The 23,701-nt window shown below is 46.8% G+C and overlaps 2 pseudogenes; one reads left to right on the plus strand and one right to left on the minus strand.

The window, feature by feature from the left end:
• Positions 1-23,701, minus strand: part of LOC147119231 (uncharacterized) — a 108,533-nt pseudogene that overhangs the window by 60,927 nt on the left and 23,905 nt on the right.
• Positions 1-23,701, plus strand: part of LOC147119232 (uncharacterized) — a 125,322-nt pseudogene that overhangs the window by 36,752 nt on the left and 64,869 nt on the right.

Raw genomic sequence — 23,701 nt, forward strand, 5'->3', positions numbered from 1 at the left:
GTCATCACTTGTGAACTCGCTGGTGTGTCAGCAGGTTGGATGACCGATTGAATCCCTTCCCACACACAGAGCAGGTGAACGGCCACTCTCCAGTGTGAACTCGCTGGTGTCTCAGCAGATCCTTTTTGCTTTTAAATCTCTTCTCACAGTCAGAACATGTAAAAGGTCTCTCATCGGTCTGAACTCGCTGATGTGTCAGCAGGGTGGATGACCGAATGAATCCCTTCCCACACACAGGGCAGGTGAATGGCCTCTCTCCAGTGTGAACTCGCTGGTGTCTCAGCAGATCCTTTTTGCTTTTAAATCTCTTCTCACAGTCAGAACATGTAAAAGGTCTCTCATCGGTCCGAACTCGCTGATGTGTCAGCAGGGTGGATGACCGAATGAATCCCTTCCCACACACAGGGCAGGTGAATGGCCTCTCCCCAGTGTGAGTGCGCTGGTGTACAGTGAGGTCAAATGATCGCCTGAACTCAGTCCCGCAGTGAGAGCACCGGAACGGTCTCTCGTCAGTGTGAACAGTTTGATGGCATGTCAGTTCCCCAGAACTTTTATAGCACTTCCCAGAGTCCGAGCATTTAAAAGGTCTCTCGTCAGTGAACTCGACCGTGCTTCAGCAGATTGGATGAATTAATAAATCCTTTCCCACACTCGGAGCAGGTGAAGGGTCTCGCCCCAGAATTACTGCGCTGGTGTCTCAGCAGATCATTTCTGCTTTTAAATCTCTTCTCACAGTCAGAACATTTAAAAGGTCTCTTATCAGTGTGAACAAGTTGGTGTGTCAGCAGGTGGGATGACTGAGTGAATCCCTTCCCACAGACGGAGCAGGTGAACGGCCTCTCCCCAATTTGAACTCGCTGGTGTGTCAGCAGGGTGGATAAATGAGTGAATCTCTTCCCACACACGGAGCAGGTGAACTTCCTCTCCCCAGTGTGAACTCGCTGGTGTGTCAGCAGGGTGGATGAATGAGTGAATCCCTTCCCACACACGGAGCAGGTGAACGGCCTCTCACTGGTGTGAACTCGAGCGATGATTCCCTGAACCTCTTCCCACAGTGAGAGCAGCTGAATAATGTGCAAGCGCTGTGAATGTGCTGGTGCTCTCTCAGTGTCTCAGGGCGTTTAAAGCTCTTCTCTCACTCGATGCATTTAAACTCTCTCTCGTTAGTGTGAACCCACTGATGTATCAGCAGGGCAGAGAAGTAAGTGCATCTCTTGCCACACACGGAGCAGGTGAACAGCCTCTCCCCGGTGTGATTGCACTTGTGTCTCGACAGGCCACAGGATTGGCTGAAGCCTCGTCCACACACAGAACACGTGTACGGTTTCTCCCCGCTGTGAACGGTGCTTTTTGCTTCCACGTTCAAAGGCCGATGATATTCAGATCCGATTATTCGAATGGCTTCATCAGATCTTGACGTGATGTTTCATTTGAGTTTCCCGTCTGCTAATCCTATTCTTCTAATACCCTGTAAAATGAGTTTAAAACAGGTGATGTGCCTTCAATAACCACAAAACTAGAAGTTATAGACTTTAACAAGTTGGCTTTTAATCAGTAAGATCAGAGCTAACATCTCAACACACTGACTGGCTCACAGGAATGAGTCATACAGATCCGAGGATCTTTAAGTAAGAGAAGTCAGGGGCGGAGCCAAGAGCCAAGACCTGGAACCTTCCAGGTTAGTCAGGGAAGAGGAAGTGAAACTATACACCGTGTGGGGGAGGGTAATATACATGAGTGCAAAACGAATACAGGCAAGCCAAACACATTTCATTACATTCACCCCTTCTTTAGATTTAGTCCATCGGGGTGATGTTTCTTAAAAGTTGGTATAAGTGAGTCTGTCAGGAGGTTTTGCGGTTCTCAGTGATCGGCGCAAAGCCGGTTGGGGTGCCTCTAGGGGAGTGGATTCTGGTTCCTCCGCTGTCCGGGCCTCCGCAGTGTCTTCCAGGTTATCTGCAGTGTCCTCCAGGTTAAAGTTGGGTATTGATACCTCTGGGCGTCCCGTCTCTTTTTGGTGTAGGTCTTCCTCGGGTAGTCTCTCATCGTTCTCTCCGCTCCCCGAGGGAGTGAGGTCTTTTATGGAAACAGTGTCCTCTCGCCCGTCAGAGTATTCGATATAGGTGTACTGAGGGTTTGCATGGAGGAGCTGTACCTTTTCCACAAGGGGGTCCGTTTTGTGGCCTCTCACATGCTTCCGCAATAGTACTGTCCCCGGAGACGTCAGCCACGCGGGTAGAGATATGCCCGAGGTGGATTTCCGGGGGAAAATGAACATCTTTTCGTGAGGGGTAGCGTTAGTGGCTGTACATAACAGAGACCTTATGGAGTGGAGCACGTCTGGGAGGACTTCCTGCCAGCGGGAGGTCGGAAGGCCTTTTGACTTTAAGGCTAACGTGACAGCCTTCCAAACAGTAGCATTCTCCCTTTCCACTTGCCCATTACCCCGGGGGTTGTAGCTAGTGGTTCTGCTAGTGGCTATCCCCTTTGAGAGCAAGAACTGGCGCAGTTCGTCACTCATAAATGACGTCCCCCTATCGCTGTGTATGTAGTTCGGCATGCCAAACATGCAGAATAGATTACCGAGACACTTGATGACCGTGGCACTGGTCATGTCTGGGGAGGGAATGGCGAAGGGGAAGCGGGAATATTCATCGATGATATTGAGGAAGTATACGTTACGGTTGGCAGAGGGAAGGGGTCCCTTGAAGTCCAGACTTAGGCGCTCGAATGGCCGTGTGGCTTTGATAAGGTGTGCACGGTCAGGCCTGTAGAAACGAGGCTTGCATTCCGCACAGATGCGGCAGGCTCTGGTCACTGCCCTGACCTCCTCGATGGAGTGGGGCAGATTGCGGGACTTTATAAAATGGTATAGTCGGGTGACCCCTGGGTGACAGAGGTCATTGTGGAGACCCTGTAATTTGTCCGTATGAATGCTGGCACACATTCCCCGCGATAGGGCGTCTGGGGGTTCATTAAGGGCTCCCGGCCTGTACATAATATCATAGTCGAACGTGGATAGTTCGATCCTCCACCTGAGTATTTTGTCATTCTTGATTTTCCCCCTTTGTTTGTTATTAAACATGAAAGCCACCGACCGCTGGTCGGTGAGCAGGGTGAAACGATTGCCGGCTAGGTAGTGTCTCCAGTGCCGCACTGCCTCCACTATAGCCTTTGCCTCCTTCTCGACAGAAGAGTGCCTGATTTCAGGTCCCTGAAGGGTTCGGGAGAAGAAGGCCACAGGTCTCCCAGCCTGATTGAGGGTTGCAGCTAAGGCAAAGTCTGACGCATCGCTTTCGACTTGAAAGGGAATGCTTTCGTCCACTGCACACAGTGCAGCCCTTTCAATGTCCTGTTTGATACTGGTGAAAGCCTCCCGAGCTTCAGCTGCTAGTGGGAAGGACGTCGATTTAATGAGGGGTCGGGCCTTATCAGAGTAATTGGGCACCCATTGGGCATAATACGAAAAAAATCCCAGGCACCTTTTTAAAGCTTTGGGATTGTGTGGCAGGGGCAGTTCCTTTAGGGAGCATAATCGATCAGGGTCCGGTCCAATTACCCCATCTTCCACCACACAGCCGAGGATACAGAGATGAGTTGTGTTGAAGACACATTTGTCTTCGTTGTAGGTTAGATTCAGCTTTAGGGCAGTTTTTTTAAATCTCGCAAGATTTAGATCGTGGTCTTGCTGGTTGTGCCCGCAGATAGTGACATTGTCCAGATAGGGGTAGGTAGCTTGTAGTTTATTCTCGTCAACCATGCGGTCCATCTCACGTTGGAAGACCGAGACCCCATTTGTTACCCCGAAGGGCACTCTGAGAAAATGGTAGAGGCGTCCGTTCGCCTCAAAGGCGGTGTATGGGTGGTCCTCTGTTCTAATGGGGAGCTGGTGATACGCGGATTTGAGGTCGATAGTCGAGAAGACTCGGTATTGCGCAATCTGGTTGACCATTTCTGATATGCGGGGTAAAGGGTAGGCGTCCAGCTGGGTATAAATATTAACAGTCTGGCTGTAGTCAATTACCATCCGTTTCTTTTCGCTATTTTTAACAATGACTACTTGGGCACGCCACGGACTGGTACTGCATTCAATAATGCCTTCCCGCAGGAGTCTGTCCACTTCCGCCTTGATAAAGTGTCTGTCTTCCAGACTGTACCGTCTACTTTTGGTCACTATGGGCCTACAGTTCAGAGCGAGATTAGCGAATAAAGAGGGCGGGCTGATTTTTAAGGTTGATAGGCCACAGACTGTGAGTGGCGGCTGGGACCCGCCATATGCTAGCGTGACACTTTCGTGGTGGCACTGGAAGTCCAGGCCCAAGATTACATTAACACAGAGTTCTGGCATCACGAGGAGTTTAAAATCCTTGTAGTCCGTGCCTTTTACAGTCATTGTTACCACACAGTAGCCCAAAATGTCCGAAGTGTGGGGCTTAGCAGCCATAGCAATTCTGCTCCGTGTAGGGGTTACCGTTAATGAGTGCCGCCGTACCAGGCTAGGGTGGATAAAACTCTCGGTACTCCCACAGTCAATTAAACATTTCGTTAAATTCCCGTTTACCTGTATGTCCATCATAGATTTTGTCAACGGGTGTGGCCTGGATTGATCTACCATGATCGAAGCCACTGTTGGGCCCTGGGCAGCCATTGAGTCGGGAAAAGATGGCGGATCCCAAGGCACACACGAGGTGGTGACGGAGTTGGGAATCAGATTCCCCCTGCAGACTTTGCTAAAATGCCCCTTTTTCTTACATTTGAAGCATGTAGCGTCCTTCGCTGGGCATCGTTGTCTGGGGTGCTTGGTGTTGTGTATGTAACCTGTTCCACCTTAATAGAGCTTAAGCCTGTTCCACCTTAAGAGATGTACTACTTTCTCAGGCTGCTGTAGATGTAATACCGGGGGTGAACACACCGGTATATAAGCACTGTGCAGTAATCTTGTATTCAGTATAGTCCCTACCTCCAACCAGTAAAGACCTGTTTTTATTGTTACTCATTAGTCTGTTTTAATTAACTAAATAATTCACAGACTTAACACTGGCGACGAGGATGGGATCAGTGTTAAGTCTGTGAATTATTTAGTTAATTAAAACAGACTAATGAGTAACAATAAAAACAGGTCTTTACTGGTTGGAGGTAGGGACTATACTGAATACAAGATTACTGCACAGTGCTTATATACCGGTGTGTTCACCCCCGGTATTACATCTACAGCAGCCTGAGAAAGTAGTACATCTCTTAAGGTGGAACAGGCTTAAGCTCTCTTAAGGTGGAACAGGTTACATACACAACACTTGGCCTGGCCGCAGAAGTAGCATTTCGGGCCTCGAGACATTGCCGCTGTAGTAGGACTCCTGGTTGAACTTCTGTGTGGGGACTCCGGTGGTGTAGAGCTGGTCTGAGACCTGGATGGGGAAGATGGCTGATTCCAAGATGGCGGCCCGCTCGGCGTGCACGAGGCGGTGAGGGCCGCATGGCCGGAAGAATAAGAGTCAGAGTTTTTCTGGGCCACGTCCAGCGATCGCGCAGTGGCCACTGCCTTTTTTAAGTCCAGGACCTCCTTCTCCAGCAGTCTCTGCCGGATATAATTCGATTTGAGGCCCGTGATGAAGGAATCGCGGACCAATTCGTCAGAGTACACGTTGGCCGTCACGGCCTTGCAGTTACAGTCCCGGACCAAGTCCTTTAGGCCCTGTAAGAAATCGTCCATTGATTCCTCAGGTCGCTGCCTGCGTGTAGCCAGCAGATGTCTGGCGTACACTTCGTTTACTGGCCTCTGGTATTGGGCCTTCAGGATAGTGATGGCCTCCGTGTAAGAGGTGGCGTCCCGGATAAACGAATAAATCCGATGATTAACGCGGGTAGGCAGTAGACTCAGTTTATCTACCTCGCTAGCGGATGAGGCCCTCGCGAAGAGTTCGAAGCATTTGAGCCAGTGTCCAAATTGATTTGATGCTTCAGCAGAATGTGGATCCAAGTCCAGATGCTCTGGTTTTAGGAGTCGATCCATCCTAGTATTCTTTAGTGATTAAAATTGATGTGCCTTCAATAACCACAAAACTAGAAGTTTATGGGCTAGAAATTCAGTAGGCTTTGCGCCCAGTTTTCGCCCAAAGAGGGCTTTTGCGCCACTTACTGAGATTGCGCCAATATTAAGTGCTGCGGTAATGGCGGCATTAGCCAGTAGCGCTGTGCTGCCACCGATGATGTCATCGGTGTGCGCAGTGCCCCGCTACCGCCCCGCTACCACCCCGCTACCGGCCCGACCGCCATATTGAGTTGTGGCCGCCTCTTCCGCAGCGGCCGCAAACAGCGATCAGAAAACGGGGCCGTCCTGCAGCCTTAGTGGGGCGAGTTAAGGCGGAGGTGCGGTCGGCCGCTTTTTCAGCGGCCGCCTGCCCGCACCTCCTTCCCCGGCCTCCTCCACCCCCACCCCCGCGGCATTGCCGGCTGTTTTCTGGGAGCCCGGCACTTCTCCGTGGTGCCGGGCTCATTTGCCGGCACTAGCGAGCGGCGATCTCGCTGTTGCAGGCACCTCCCCCTTAAGAGAGGGAGGAAGGCCTGCAGTACCGCAGCCTGCCGCTCCGCAGCGGGTGGCGCTGCGGCACCTAGCGCGCCGAAATTCAGTTTCAGCGCCCCAAGCGGGGGCGGTCACACCCTTGAATAGCGGCCGGCTTCGACTTGGGGCGCTGAAATTGAATTTCCGCCGGACGCAAGTGGCTCCGCGCGCAGCGGTAACTTCTGGGCGCAAGCGAGCTGGCGGGCCCAAACTGAATTTCTAGGCCATAGACTTTAACAAGTTGGCTTTTAATCACTAAGATCAGAGCTAACATCTCAACACACTGACTGGCTCACAGGAATGAGTCATACAGACCCTGGGATCTTTAAGTAAGAGAAGTCAGGGGTGGAGCCAAGAGCCAAGACCTGGAACCTTCCAGGTTAGTCAGGGAAGAGGAAGTGAAACTATACACTGTGTGGGGGAGGGTAATATACATGAGTGCAAAACGAGTACAGGCAAGACAAACAGATTTCATTACAACAGGAAAAAGGGAACGTGAGAGAGAACCCACAAGAAAACAAAGGCAGGTTGTGAAATTGAGCTCAATGAATCTGGTCATTTGTGGGGCCGGCAGCAGAAAAAAGTGACCATGAAAGCTGCTGGATTGTCGTAAAAACCCAACTGGTTCACTAATGCCCCTCAGGGAAGGGAACCTGCCACCTGGTCTGGGCCTACACATGACTCTGGCCTCTATGGGAGGAGAGAGAGAGGTGGGAGTGGGAGGGGGAGGGGGGGGGCGAAGGAAAGGAACTTTATACATCTGCAACTCGACCAGAACTTTGACATAACCTCCAAAACCCGCAAACTCCAGCACCTAGAAGGACGAGGGCAGCAGGTGTAGGGGAGCACCATCACCTCCCAGTTCTCCTCCAAGTCACACACCATCCTGACAGCACTGTGGGAGCACCTTCACCACACGGACTGCAGCGGCTCATGATGAAGGCTCACCACCACCTTCTCAAGGGGCAACTAGGGATGGGCAATAAATGCTGACCTTACCAGTGACGTTCACATCCCAATAATGAAACAAATCTGTAAGTAAAATGGACTAAAAGCCTCTACAGAAATAGTTGTTCCTAAAACAATAGTCTTTTACATTGTGGGGACAGTGTCTGTTTAACAACCTAATCTCCCCCAGAATCCACCTCCCTTGACAGTCTCACATTGGAAATTGTTGGGTCCTCCTGGGCTCAGATGTACTGGGGGTTAAACCCAGCAGCTTCTCCTCCATCTCCGCTCCAGCTCAAACTGAAGCAACAAAAAGACCTACACAGGTGGCCAGGGAGCGACTTCCGCATCCAGCGCCCGCCCTGATACAAGCCGGCTCTGGATTGGCGGCTCTGCTGTGTCGATCCAGTTGTGGTTTCTCCTGTCTCGGGGAGGCGCTGCACCCTGTGTTTCCTGGTGCCGGGGCCCTGGCCGCGCGTCTGCCGGGCCCGGCCGCTCTGATTCGGGGCCTGAGACGCGCAGTCGGTGTTGCTGAGGCCGCGCCCGCCCCCGCTCAGTGTCCTGGAGCCACACCGCGCATGCTCCGCGCAGGAAGGCAGTCTCCGGGGACCAGCCCTTCCCGAGCCTGCGCGCTGCGCCCCTGCTGATGGAGATAGGCCGTATTCACCCGTGCGGGGCACTCTGGGTAAGGGCATCCGCCATAATCAAAGAATGGTACAGCATAGGAGGAGGCCAAAATAACAACAGAAAATGCTGGAAAAACTCAGCAGGCCAGGCAACATCCGTGGAGAGAGAAATAGAGTCAACGTTTAGGGTCAAACCCTTTGTCAAGACTGAAAAAGCACAGGAAATGAAACAAATTAAAAGGCCAGTTTGTGGACTGGGAGAGAACAAAAGAGAAGTGAAGAGACATTAAGAGACTGCTTTTTCAGTCTTAACAAAGGGTTTCAACCTGAAACGTTGACTCTATTTCTCTCTCCACGGATGTTGCCTGGCCTGCTGAGTTTTTCCAGCATTTTGTGTTGTTATTTTGGATTTCCAGCATCCGCAGTATTTTGCTATCATAGGAGGAGGCCATTCGGCCCATGGTGCCTGTGTCGGCTCTTTGGTGGAGCTGTTCAATGAGTCTCACTCCCTGCTCTTTACCCACAGCTCTGTATAGTTTTCCCTTCAAGTATTTATCCAATTCCCTTTTGAAAGTTACTATTGACTCTGCCTCCACCATACTTTCAGGCAGTGCATTCCAGATCACAACAACTCACGACATTAAAAAATGATTCCACTTGTCGCCTCTGGTTCTTTTGCCAATCATCTTAATTCTGCTTCCTCTGGTTACCAACTCGTCTGCCACTGGAAACACTTTCTCCTTATTTACTCTATCAAAACTGTTCATGATTCTGAACACCTCTATCAAATCTCCTCTTAACCTTCTCTGCTCTAAGGAGAACAACCCCAGCTTCTCCAGTCTCTCCACTTAACTGAAGTCCGTCATCCCTGGGACCATTCCAGTAAATCTCTTCTGCACCCTCTCCAAGGCTTTGACATTCTTCCTAAAGTGTGGTGCCCAGAATTGAACACAATACTCCAGCTGAGGTCTAGCCAGTGTTGTATTAAGGTTTAGCAGAAGTAAATGCCAAATGCTGCTATTTGTGTGGTGGGGTTTAGTAGGGGGAGGTTAATCCAGTCAGTTGGATGTGTAAATGATACAGTGAGCTGAAAGAAACACACCTGGCGTGGAGAGTCAGGGACACGCTGTGTAACTGGGCACAAACACTCCGGCACAGCCCAGACATCAACTGTTTCCCACACAAAACAAAAGGAATATATTAATCACAATGGCTGATTCGATTTAAAAATATAGAAGATAGGAGCAGGAGGGGCCATTCGACCCCTCGAGCCTGCTCCGCCATTCAATGAGATCATGGCTGATCATCCAAATTCAGTAGCCGGTCCCTGCTTTCTCCCCATACCCCATGATCCCTTTAGCCTGAAGACATATATCTAACTCCTTCTTGAATATATTTAATGTATTGGCCTCAACTGCCTTCTGTGGTAGAGAATTCCACAGGTTCACCACTCTCTGGGTGAAGAAATTCCTCCTCATCTCCGTCCTAAATGGCTTACCCCTTATCCTTAGACTGTGACCCCTGGTTCTGGACTCCCCCGCCATCGGGAACATCCTTCCTGTATCTAGTCTGTCTAGTCCTGTTAGAATTTTATAAGTTTCAATGAGATCCCATCTCATTCTTCTAAACTCCAGCGAGTATAGAAACATAGAAGATAGGAGCAGGAGTAGGCCATTCGGCCCCTCGAGCCTGCTCCGCCATTCAATGCGATCATGGCTGATCATCCAAATTCAGTACCCTGTCCCCACTTTCTCCTCATAACCCTTGATCCTTTTAGCCTTAAGAAATATATCCAATTGACCCAATCTCTCCTCATACGTCATTACTGCTATCCCAGGTATCAGCCTTAACTTTACACGCTAATCTCTTATGCGGGACCTTATCGAAAGCCTTCTGAAAGTCCAAATACACCATATCCACTGGTTCTCCCTTATCTATTCTACCAGTTACATCCTCAGAAAATTCCAGTAGATTAGTCAAGCACGATTTACCTTTTGTAAATCCATGTTGACTTTGTCCGATCCTGTCACTGTTTTCCAAGTGCTCTGCTATTACATCTTTTATAATGGACTCTAGCATTTTCCCCACTACCGATGTCAGGCTTACCAGTTTATAATTCCCCATTTTCTCTCTACCACCTTTTTTGAATAGTGGGGTAACATTAGCTACCCTCCAATCCATGGGTACTGTTCCAGAGTATATCAAATTTTGGAAGATGACCAGCAATGCATCTACTATTTCTAGGGCCACTTCCTGTAGATTATCAGGCCCTGGGGATTTATCGGCCTTCAATCCCGTCAATTTCCCTAACACCATTTCCCTACAAATACTGATTTCTTTCAGTTCCTCCCTTTCATCAGACCCTATGTTCCCCAACATCTCTGGGAGGTTATTTGTTCCTCCTTTATGAATACAGAACCAAAATATGTATTTAATTGGTCTGCCATTTCTTTGTTCCCCATTATAAATTCCCCTGATTCTGACTGCAAGGGACCTACGTTTGACTTCACCAATCTTTTTCTTTTCACATATCTATAAAAGCTTTTACAGTCAGTTTTTATGTTCTAGTTTGAAATAGTTTAGTTTAGATATAGTTTAGTTTAGAAATTGAATCATGTTTCTCTAATTGTATTTCCCAACTCACATTCTTGGCCTCAATTTTTTTCTTCCTCCGTCTACAGTCCCAAGAATCCAGCCCTGGGACTGTACAGGGGGGGAGGGGGGTGGGGGGAGTCCAGCCCTGGGACCGCACGGGAGGCGCAGCTCTGATAGAATGAAAGATTTGAATTTCTATAGCGCCTTTCACTACCACTGGATGTCCAAAGCACTTCACAGCCAATGAAGTACTTGTTGAAGTGTAGTTACTGTTGCCATGTAGGACAGGCGGCAGCCAGTATGCACACAGCAAGCTCCCACAAACAGCAATGTGATAATGACCAGATAATCTTTTTTTAGTGATGTTTATTGAGGGATAAATATTGGCCAGGACACCGGGGATAGCTCCCCTGTTCCTCTTCAAAATAGCGTCCTGGGATCTTTTACGTCCACCTGAGAGAACAGACTTGGTTTATAATCTCGTCTGAAAAACGGTACCTCTGACAGTGCAGCGCTCCCTCAGCACTGCACTGGAGCGTCAGTATAGATTTCTGCGCTCAAGTCTCTGGAGTGGGACTTGAACCCACAACCTTCTGGGGCTCTTCTCTTACAATTCTATGACATGTAAACTCTAAGCTTGGCACTTACCAGCGCCTTCAGGAGAGATGGTGAGAAATGCCCTGTGTGGAGAGTGAGACCCAGTTGGAAGCAGACACTGAAGCCCCGCCCACTCTGGGGGAAGTTCCTGTACTAAGATGGCCGCGCATGCATTCGGTTACACACTGAATCAAAATGGCGTCGTGCGGAACTTTCCGCACTCCTTTACAAAGATGGCGGCAGTTAACCGGAGCCTGCTTGTGGAAGAAATCCCCGCAGCTGTAAACACTGGATCTTCACATTATTATCCAGGGCTTGCGGACTTTCCCAGTTGTTTATGAAGCCTCCCCACCCACCTACCGATTCATTGCTCCCCTGCGCAGCCGATTCTTACCCGGTGCAGAAGCGTGCTCCTGGCTTCTGTTCCTCTCTGTCTGTCTCCAGTACCGCACTGCGCATGCTCAATATACCCTCCCCCTACTGCGCCTGCACACTGGGCTCCTGCAGTCTGGGTGCGGCACATTCTCTACCGCGGGGAATGCTGGGTAAAAGCCCCCCCCCACCCCGGAAAAACCATGTAAGTGACCAGAACATGATTTACTGTGATTGCATTGAGGACTGAACCATGTTCATTCTAGCAGTTATGGCTTGTTTCTTCTGATCTTAAGAACCCCTGTACCTGCGCTGGAGATTAATATTCTGTATAAATAGTGAATAAATCTGCTTTGTTTCAAACACACAGTGTGTCAAAAATTTTATGTCTCCATGATAAGAGAAGACTAATTGATGTTCTGTTACCGACTGTTTAATTTTTGGGCCTTTTGTTACTCTAGATTATTTCAGTTCTCACCTAGTTCGCCTTCAACCACATTAAACCCCAAGCTTGCTCCGTTTGAGTACATGACTTGTGGGTGTCATAGACAGAACTGTAGTGTCTCACTTACACTCATCTGAACACCACAGGGACTGGAGTGCATCATTACCACAGGTAATGAAATGTATTAAGTTTCCATTAATGTTTTAAGTTAAGTTACAGTTTATTTGTTTGCACAAACGAGTACACTCAGCTGCAATTCCTTTGAACCATAGCTTTATAGAACTATCTTGCTTAAGATTTGAAATCTGTTATTATCTGTATCATTTAACCCTTTGTGGATTTGATAAACTGTTCCACACGTACTGCATGTGATAACCTTTGAAAGGTTATGATCTTTGTAATATTAATTTTTGAGCTTGATAGTCTCATTGATTTAATCTCTTGTTATTAACATACCTTGCACTGATTCTTTAATCGAGATAATAGTTTCAAATACTTCCATTATCAGATCTTTAACTCCTCCATTGATCCCTGTCAATGATCCTTTGTTAGGGGCTGGGGTTAGGGTGTAGGCTTAGGAGTTAGTGTTTGGGGCTCGTGGTTATTGATTAGGATTGGGGTTAGTGGTTGGGGCTAATGGTTAGGATTGGGGTTAGTGGTTGCGGCTAGTGGTTATTGGTTAGGGTTGGGGTTAGTGGTTGGGGCTAGTGGTTAGGATTGGGGTTAGTGGTTGCGGCTAGTGGTTATTGATTAGGATTGGGGTTAGTGGTTGCAGCTAGTGGTTATTGGTTAGGATTGGGGTTAGTGGTTGGGGCTAGTGGTTAGGATTGGGGTTAGTGGTTGCGGCTAGTGGTTATTGGTTAGGGTTGGGGTTAGTGGTTGGGGCTAGTGGTTAGGATTGGGGTTAGTGGTTATTCGTTAGGATTTGGGTTAATGGTTGGGGCTGTTTTTTGTTTTTCATACAGACCCCAGCATCTGCAACATTTGACCCCTTGTGACCCCACCTCATTGGTCTTTGATGTAATGTTTTCCTGACTGACCTGTTTGGACACCATTCACACCTTTGATTGCTGTGATTATCTCTCTGCCGAGGTGTGATAAAGGGCAGTTAGAAAGATTACCTGTAATCATTTGGCAGTATTCTCTGACTATATATGCTGTGTCTATATGCATCTCTCCACTTCACCTGACAAAGGAGCAGTGCTCCGAAAGCTTGTGATTTCAAATAAAGCCGTTTGTCTATAACCTGGTGTTTTGTGACTTCTTACATTTTTACAACACAGGTGTCACTGGACGCATCTTTTTTCATTTCATGTATTTTAACCTTACACAGACGAGTCACGAAACAGCCTCATGAATTGTTCATTCAGGGAACATTCTTTCTGGCTGGAGCCTGATTTTTTTCCCTTCTTTCACATCTCTACATTTCTCACAGAAAAATATATCAGGGACATTAGACTTTGGGATTTGGGGACAAGAACAGGCAGATCCAGGTGTTGGGCTGGTTACATCCAATCATCAGCCTGCCTGAAAAGGGCTTCTGAAAATAACCTGTCACCATCTGATTCCACCATCATATCTTCATCCATTACCCACCTTTCGCCCTCACTAGAGCAGGTTTCACCACCATGACCATTCTCCATACTGAGGCTCTCTGATTTCCATTTACCGTCTCAGTGTAAGTGGTCCCTGGATTTGGTGTCACAATGTAAGTGGTCCCTGGATTTGGTGTCCAGATTCTTTTCCAGCCATTTTGAGATGTCCCTTACCCTGACACCAGAAAGGCAACACACCCTTCAGGACTCTCGATCCTGACTGTAAAGACTACTACTTATTCTTCTAATTATAGAATCACCTATACTACAATGTTTCCACTCTGCTCCTCCACCCCTTGGACAGCCTCCTGTTCCATGGTGCCTTGGGCAGCATTCTAGCTGTCCTTCCCAGTCTTTCTCCTTATCCTCACTGGTATTGAGCACTTTGCACCTGTTGGACAGGAGCCGTGTCTGCTGGACTTCCTTCACTACTTCTCCTACATTCCCCTTACCTGGCTGACTGACAGTCAAACTCTCCCCTTCCTGCACCTGTGCTTTCTTCTGGTGTGTGACTGTACTCAAGTAAATTATCCAGTAATTCCTGCTCCTCCCTTATATGTCGGAGTGTCTCTAGCTCGGACTCCAGCTCACTGACTCTGAGCTGGAATGTCATGAGGCAGAGGCATTTGCTGCAGATGTGGCCGTCTGGGACAGTCTCGTTGTTCACAAACTCCCACATACTACAATCCCCACACACTGCCTGGTCTTTATTAATGAATTTATTTATTTATTTTTTGTTATCTGTAATTTATTTCTTGAACTGAGATCAATTACTTCGCTGTTTATCAGTTATGAGCATCTTTAAAAGTAGTTAGAATTTAATCACTTACATCGTTTTCCTTTGACTTACACTTACTTGCACCGCGGCCACGTTTGCACCCGGGTGGCCCTGGAGATGGAGCACGCGGTGTCCGCTGGCACACTCGCGGCCTTCCGCGACCGGTGGACACCGCGGGGACTGGAGTGCATCATCACCCCCGACAACCACATTTTAATTTAATTTGTTAAGTTTCATTATAAAGTTTTATTCATTACAGTTTATTTGTTTAAGTGTGCATGAAAAAGAGTACACTTACTTGCACTAAAAAATCCTTACTAAGTCAAGCTTAACCACTAAGGAGACTAAATACACGAAGGAATATCAATGCACTTACCGATATACTTATGTTAATTTGCTCAGCTGTGTGTTGATTATGATAGAAACATAGAAACATAGAAGATAGGAGCAGGAGTAGGCCATTCGGCCCCTCGAGCCTACTCCGCCATTCAATGAGATCATGGCTGATCATCCAAACTCAGTACCCTGTCCCTGCCTTCGCCCCATATCCCTTGATCCCTTTAGCCTTAAGAAATATATCTAACTCCTTCTTGAATATATTTAATGAATTGGCCTCCACTGCCTTCTGTGGTAGAGAATTCCACAGGTTCACCACTCTCTGGGTGAAGAAATTCCTCCTCATCTCTGTCCTAAATGGCTTACCCCTTATCTTTAGACTGTGACCCCTGGTTCTGGACTCCCCCGCCATCGGGAACATCTTCTTGCATCTAGTCTGTCTAATCCTGTTAGAATTTTATAAGTTTCAATGAGATCCCCTCTCATTCTTCTAAACTCCAGCGAGTGTAAGCTCAATCGACCCACTCCATTCCTGCCATCCCAGGTATCAGTCTGGTGAATCTTCGCTGCACTCCTTCCATGGCAAGAACATCCTTCCTCAGGTAAGGCGATCAAAACTGCACACAATACTCAAGGTGTGGTATCATCAAGACCTTGTACAACTGCAGCAACACATCCTTGTTCCTGTACTCGAATCCTCTTGCTACGAAGGCCAACATACCATTTGCCTTCTTAACCGCCTGCTGCACCTGCATGCTTACCTTCAGCGACTGGTGCACAAGGACACCCAGGTCTCGTTGCACTTCCCCTTCTCCCAATCTATTGCCATTCAGGTAATAATCTGCCTTCCTGTTTTTGCCACCAAAGTGGATAACCTCGCATTTATCCACATTATACTGCATCAGCCATGCATCTGCCCAATCACCCAACCTGTCCAAATCAAACTGGAGTTTCTCGGCATCCTCCTCACAGCACACATGCCCACCCAGCTTTGTATCATCTGCAAACTTGGAGATATTACATCTAGTTCCCTCGTCTAGATCATCATTAATATATATTGTGAATAGCTGGGGTCCTAGGACCGATCCCTGCAGTACCCCACCAGTCACTGCCTGCCACTCAGAAAAGGCCCGTTTATTCCAACTCTTCGTTTCCTGTCTGCCAACCAGTTCTCTATCCAAGTCAGTACCTTGCCTCCAATCCCTTGTGCTTTAACTTTACACGCTAATCTCTTATGCGGAACCTTATCGAAAGCCTTCTGAAAGTCCAAATACACCACATCCACATGTTCTACCTTGTCTATTCTACCAGTTACAACCTCAAAAAATTCTAGTAGATTAGTCAAGCACGATTTACCTTTAGTAAATCCATGTTGACTTTGTCCGATCCTGTCACTGTTTTCCAAGTGCTCTGCTATTACATCTTTCATAATGAACTCTAAAATTTTCCCGACTATCGATGTCAGGCTTACCGGTCTATAATTCCCCATTTTCTCTCTGCCACCTTTTTTGAATAGTGGGGTAACATTACCTACCCTCCAATCCATGGGAACTGTTCCAGAGTCTATCGAATTTTGGAAGATGACCAGCAATGCATCTACTATTTCTAGGGCCACTTCCTTAATTATCCTAGGATGTAGATTATCAGGCCCTGGGGATTTATGGGTCTTCAATCCCGTCAATTTCCCGAACACCATTTCCCTATGAATACTGTTTTCATTCAGTTTCTCCCTCTCATTAGACCCTATGTTCCCCGTCATTTCAATCACACAGAATCACAGAAACCCCACAGTGCAGATAGAGGCCATTTCGGCCCATCGAGCCTGCACCGACACATATCCCACCCGATCCCCGTAACCCCTACACCAACACATATCCCACCCTATCCCCGTAACCCCACGTATTTAATCCCCCTAACACTAAGGGTCAATTTATCATAGCCAATCAACCTAACCCGCACATCTTTGGACTGTGGGAGGAAACCAGAGCACCCGGAGTAAACCCACGCAAACACGGGGAGAATGTGCAAACTCCACACAGACAGTCACCCGAGGCCGGATTCGAACCCGGGTCCCTGGCGCTGTGAGGCAACAGTGCTAACCACTATGCCACCGTGCCGCCCATTTCTGGGAGGTTATTTGTGTCCTCCTTTGTGAAGACCGAACCAAAGTATGTATTTAATTGGCTTGCCATCTCTTTGTTCCCCATTATAAAATCCCTTGATTCTGACTGCAAGGGACCTATGCTTGACTTCACCAATCTGTTTCTCTTCACATATCTATAAAAGCTTTTACAGTCAGTTTTTATGTTCCCTGCAAGCTTACTCTCATACTCTATTTTCCCCCTCTTAATTAATCCCTTTGTCCTCCTTTGCTGAATCTTGAACTGCTCCCGATCCTCAGGTGTGCTGCTTTTTCTGGCCAATTAAATGTCCTCTCCTTGGATCTAATGCTATCCATAATTTCCTTTGTTAGCCACAGTTGAGTCACCTTTTTTGTTTTATTTTTATGCCAAACAGGGATGAACAAATTCTGTAGTTCATCCATGCGATCTTTAAATGTTTGCCATTGCCTATCCACCATCAACCCTTTAAGTAACATTCCCCAATCCATCCTACCCACTCGCACCTCATACCATCGTAGTTTCCTTTATTTAAATTCAGGACTCTAGTCTCTGAGTTAAATACTTCACTCTCCATCTTAATGAAGAATTCGATCATATTATGATCGCTCCTCCCCAAGGGGCCTCACGCAACAAGATTGCTAATTAATCCTTTCTCATTACATAATACCCAGTCTAAGATGGCCTGATCTCTAGTTGGTTCCTCGACATATTGGTCCAGGAAACCATCCCGTATACACTCTAGGAATTCCTCCTCCACAGTATTGTTACTAATTTGGTTAGCCCAATCTATATGTAGATTAAAATCACCCATGATAACAGCTGAGCCCTTATTGCACGCGTCTCTAATTTCCCGTTTAATGCCATCCCCAACCTCGGCATTACTGTTTGGGGGTCTGTTTACAACTCCCACTAACGTTTTCTGCCCCTTGGTATTTCTCAGCTCTACCCATACAGAGTCCACATCATCAGAGCTAATATCCTTCCTTACTATTGTGTTAATCTCCTCTTTAACCAGCAATGCTACCCCACCTCCTTTTCCTTTTTGCCTGTCTTTCCTGAATATTGAATACCCTGGATGTTGAGTTCCCAGCCTTGGTCACCCTGAAGCCATGTTTCTGTAATCCCAATCATATCATATCCGTTTACATCTATTTGCGCAGCTAATTCATCCACCTTATTATGAATGCTCCTCGCATTAAGACACAAAGCCTTCAGGCTTGTTTTTTTAACACTCTTAGACCTTTTAGAATTATTATTTACTGTGGCCATGTTTGATTTAAACCCTTGATTTCTCTAACTGCCACTTTTGCTTTTCTACTTCCTATCTTTTGCTTCTATCCTTGTTTCCCTTTCCTTTGTCTCCCTGCACAGGTTCCCAACCCCCTGCCATTTTAATTTAAAGCCTCCCCAACAGCACTAGCAAACACTCCCCCAAGGACATAGGTCTCGGTCCTACCCAGGTGCAAACTGTCCAGTTTGTACTGGTCCCACTTCCCCCAGAATGTTCCAGGAATTTGAATCCCTCCCCCTTGCACCATTCCTCTAGCCACATATTCATCTGAAATATCCTTATATTTCTACTCTGACTAGCACGTGGCACTGGTAGCAATCCTGAGATTACTACCTTTGAGGTCCTATTTTTTAATTTACCTCCTAACTCCCTATATTCAGCTTTTAGGACCTCATGCTGGTTTTTACCTATATTGCTGGTACCTATATGCACCATGACAACTGGCTGTTCACCCTCCCCCTCCAGAATGCTCTGCAGCCGCTCCGAGACATTCTTGACCTTTGCACCAGGGAGGCAACACACCATCCTGGAGTCTTGTTTGTGGCTGCAGAAACGCCTATCTAGTCCCCTTACAATAGAATCCCCTATTACTATAGCTCTTCCACTCTTTTTCCTCCCGTCCTGTGCAGCAGAACCACCCACAGTGCCAGGAAGTTGGCTGCTGCTGCCTTCCCCCGGTAAGCCATCTCCCTCAACAATATCCAAAGCGGTATATCTGTTTGAGAGGGGGATGTCTACAGGGGACCCATGCACTACCTGCCTGCGCCTACTACTCTGCCTGGCGGTCACCCATTCCCTTCCTGCCTGTGCAACCTTTACCTGCGGTGTGACCAACTGATTAAATGTGATATTCATGATGTCCTCAGCATTGCGAATGCTCCAGTATGTATCCATTCGCAGCTCCAATGTCACAATGTGGTCTGCCAGTAGCTGCAGCTGAATACACTTCCCACACACATGGTCGTCAGGGACACAGGAAGTGTCCCTGATTTCCACATAGTGCAGGAGGAGCATGCCACGGGGCCGCGCTGTGCTGGCATGCCTTACCCTTTAATTAATTCAAATTAAATTAAATCAAATCAATACCACTAATTACACTACAATTAAATGATATACTCAAGGGCCCTTGTTTCCTTGCACTCCCCGCTACTCAACAGCGACCTTAGCAACTATAAACCACAAAATTAAGACCTTTTAAACCTTATAAACTATTAACCCAAACTGTCAAACTATAGAGTAGTATAAATACTCACCTGGCCGTACTCACCCAATCAGCTGCTTCCCCTGCGTAGGCGTCACTTTCTGTACTGCGACGTTGTGTTGATTTCTTTTTGGGTTCAATAAAGACTCATTTCTTGAAAGAGAAAGTTGTTTTAATCTAAAGTCTATTCAACTCTTTTTAACAGCCTTTTTACAGAACACTCTATACTGTGATGCAGCTAGAATCAAAGTGAAAGTAAAACTCTCTGCCTTGCTTCTCTCGGTCACATGACCTCTGCTGGTCAGGCATAAGTAATCAATACCTGCAATCATGCTATTAAGACATCATAATCGAACAGGCAAATAACATCACTATTTGCTGATATCATTACATCTCCCTTTCTTAAAACAAAAGTATTTTACTTTTAACTAACAACATGTTTTCTTTGTATTAATTTGCATTTTAACTGTAACACTTAATGAACTTACATTATCATTATCATGATCAAGGTTTTTTACCCTTGCTTTATGTGTTCACATGAAATATGTCAATACACTAGAACTAGAAGAAAGAATAAGATAACATTACTTCCTTCTTTAACAATAGTCCTTAAATTTGCTCAATGAGTCTCTCAGGAGGCTTCACGTGTCTTGAGGATTTTCTGATTGATTGTCCTTGAATCTGAGTTGTTGCCTCAGATGATTGGTTCTCAGCTGTGTGAGCAGGTTGTTCACCAGTATCAGTCTCTTGACCTGCTGTGGCTGGTCCCATGAGAAGATCTCGACGATTTCTTCTCAGAACAGCACCCTCATCTGTCTGAATGGTGTATGATCTTGGTTGAACTTCACTCAGGACAGTTCCCTTCTGAGTCCATGTGTTTGTTTTGTCTTTCAACCTTACTTGGTCACCAGTGTGGAGTTCAGGTAGGTTTTGTGTTCCTCTGTCATAGTAGTACTTTTGCTTTTCTTTCTGTTGCTCTTTGAACTTCCTCACTTTCTCCCCCTCTTTTGTTTTCAGGAGGTTCTCCGGGATGGGTAGGTTTGACCTTAGCCGACGTCCCATCAGGAGTTGGGCTGGTGACATACCACACTCGAGCGGCGTTGTGCGGTATACAAGCATGCTTTGGTAGAAGTCAGTTCCACTGTCTTTTGCCTTGTACATCAGTCTTTTCACTGTCTGGACCGATTTTTCCACTAGTCCATTGGACTGTGGATAGTGAGGACTTGACGTTGTGTGGACAAAGTCCCACTCTTTGGCAAAGTGTCGGAAATTTGCATTGTTAAACTGGGGTCCATTGTCTGTGAAGACCTCGCTTGCCATGCCATGTCTGGAGAATATGGCTTTCATACTTCTTATCACAGCTTCTGCAGTGGTGGTGTACAGTCTACAAACCTCTGGATACAGGGAGTAATAGTCTGTGACGACAAGATAGTCCTTCCCTTGACATACGAATAGGTCAGCGCCTACCTTCTGGTAAGGTCTGTCTGGTGCTGGGTGTGGCTTTAGTGGTTCTACTGGATTGCTTGCTCGATATTTCAGGCATATTGTGCAGTTTGACACCTCATTTGTCACATCTTGGTTCATTCGTGGCCAGTACATCACCTCTCGTGCTCTTGTCTTACACTTTTCGATTCCCAGATGTCCTCCATGGATCTTTTTTAGCATCTCTTTTCTCAGACTCTTTGGGATAACTATTTTACTTCCTTTGTAGATGATGTCTTCGACCACTGATAGTTCCGCCCTGCAGTTCCAGTACTCTGCCATGTCAGGTGAGCAGTCTTGCTTCATGTTGGGCCATCCATCCAAGATGCTTTTTCTCAGTCGTCTCATTGTTTCATCTTTGTCTGTTTCAGTCTTTATGAGCTCCATTTTTGCATCTGCTATGGGCAGTGCACTTGTGATCATGTCCACGTAGGCGTTCACTTTTTCATCCATTGTGGTGTTTGCGGGCTCACTTGGATCAACAGCTCTGGACAACGTGTCTGCTGTATACATCAGCTTACCCGATGTGTACGCAACATTCAGTGTATAGCGTTGCAGCCTGATCATCATTCTTTGTATTCTAAGCGGACAGCTATACAGTGGCTTTTGGAACAATGCAATCAAGGGCTTATGGTCAGTCTCTACACTGATTGCTTGTCCTGCCACAAACTGGTGAAATCTTTCACAGGCGTATGTGATGCTGAGCAGCTCCTTTTCTATTTGAGCATATCGCGTCTCCGCATCTGTCATTGAGCGCGATGCATATGCAATAGGTTGCCAGTAGTCATATTGTTGCAGAAGAACGGCACCGAGCCCACTCTGTGATGCATCTGATGATATCTTGATGGGTCTCGCTGGGTCATAAAACCTCAGAACAGGTTCCTCTGTGAGCAGTTTCTTTAGATCGCTCCATGACTTCTCATGCTCATGATTCCATTCCCATTCTATGTTCTTTTCAGTTAGTCTTCTCAGTGGCGCTATTTTTTCCTGAGAGGTTGGATATGAATTTTCCCATGTAGTTGATCATTCCATTAAACCTCTGCACGTCCTTTTTGCAATGTGGCCTTGGCATATTCTCAATGGCGGACACCTTTCTGGGATCTGGTCTGATGCCCTCACTGCTAAGGATATCTCCCACGAATGTCAGTTCTGTCACCCCGAGCTGGCATTTCTCTCTATTCAGCTTCAGGTTTGTTTTCCTTGTTGCTTCCAGCACTTTTTTCAGTCTCTCGTCATGCTCAGTTCTCGTGGTTCCCCATACTATGATGTCATCCATTGATGTATCAACTCCCTCCAGGTGCTCATAGATCATATGGATAGTCTTGTGATACACTTCAGGAGCTGAGGCAATGCCAAATGGTAACCTTAGGAATCTGTATCTGCCAAATGGAGTGTTGAACGTGCACAGTCTTGAACTTGCTTCGTCCAGCTTCATCTGCCAAAATCCGGAGGATGCATCTAACTTGCTGAAATATTTTGCATTTGCAAACTGTGCCATTATTTCCTCACGTGTAGGAAGCTTGAAGTGCTCTCTCTTTATTGCTCTGTTTAGATCTCTTGGATCCAGGCAAATTCTGAGCTTTCCATTCTTTTTGTCCACTACGACGAGGGAACTCACCCACTCAGTTGGCTCATCTATCTTCTGAATCACGTTCACGCTTTCCATCCTGTCCAACTCTGCCTTCAGTTGCTTTTGAAGAGCAAACGGAACTTTTCTACATGGATGTATGACCGGTGTCATACTTTTATCTACTCTGATCGTGTGTTCTCCTGGAATGCAGCCTAGACCCTTAAATAGGTCTTTGTACTCTTTCATGAGTTCATCATAGACTGTCTCTCCTTCGCTTTCCACAACGAGGACTCTCTTTACCAGGTTCAGTCTCTCACAGGCTTTTAAACCTAGTATGGCCTGCACATCCTTTGGCACCACGATTAATGCTAGCGTGTGCTCTCTGTCCTTGTGTGTTACTTTGACAATGCATTTTCCTTTCACTGGTATATCAGTACCTGAGTATCCGGTCACTTTCACTTGTATTCTATGTAACTTTGGTCTGGGTCTAATTCTCTTAAAATCGGTCTCTGATATCACATTAACTTGTGCTCCAGTATCCAATTTAAATGGAATGTGTATGTCATTCACTTTTAGTGTCAACATCCAGTCTCTTTCTTCTTTTTTGTTTTCAGACACCACATCTACATAGAATTCCTCTATCTCGCTTTCATCTACTGTATGGACCTTGCTTTGTTGCACTTGGTTCTTACAGCAACGGGCATAATGGTTGTTTTTGTTGCATCTATTGCATGTTTTACCATATGCTGGACACTTTCTTGGTGGATGCTGTGTACCGCATCGATTACATGACTTCCGATTGTCTCTTTCATTTTCGTTTGCTGGCCACGTCTCTTTTTTCACTTTGGCGCTCTCTTTGTTAAACGGTTTGTATCCGTTCTTTCTCACTGCATCCACGTTGCAGCTACTGTCACTGAACAGCTCCTTTGCCTGCAACTTCACAGTCTCTGTAACCCTACACAGTGCTATGGCTTTTCCCAGGTCTAGATCTTGCTCTCTTAGCAGCCTTTCCCTTAGACCATTATCTCGAATACCACACACCAGTCTGTCTTTTATCAGCGAGTCTGAGAGTCCCCCAAATTCACACGATTTGCTCCGGTTTCTCAGTTCAGTCACATACTGATCAATAGTCTCGCCGATTTTCTGTACACATGTGAAAAATTTGTGCCTCTCAAACGTAACG

This window comes from Somniosus microcephalus, chromosome 4, assembly GCF_052327205.1.
Source record: "Somniosus microcephalus isolate GS21.2 chromosome 4, FLI_Smic_1.0, whole genome shotgun sequence".
Taxonomy (NCBI): Eukaryota; Metazoa; Chordata; class Chondrichthyes; order Squaliformes; family Somniosidae; genus Somniosus; species Somniosus microcephalus.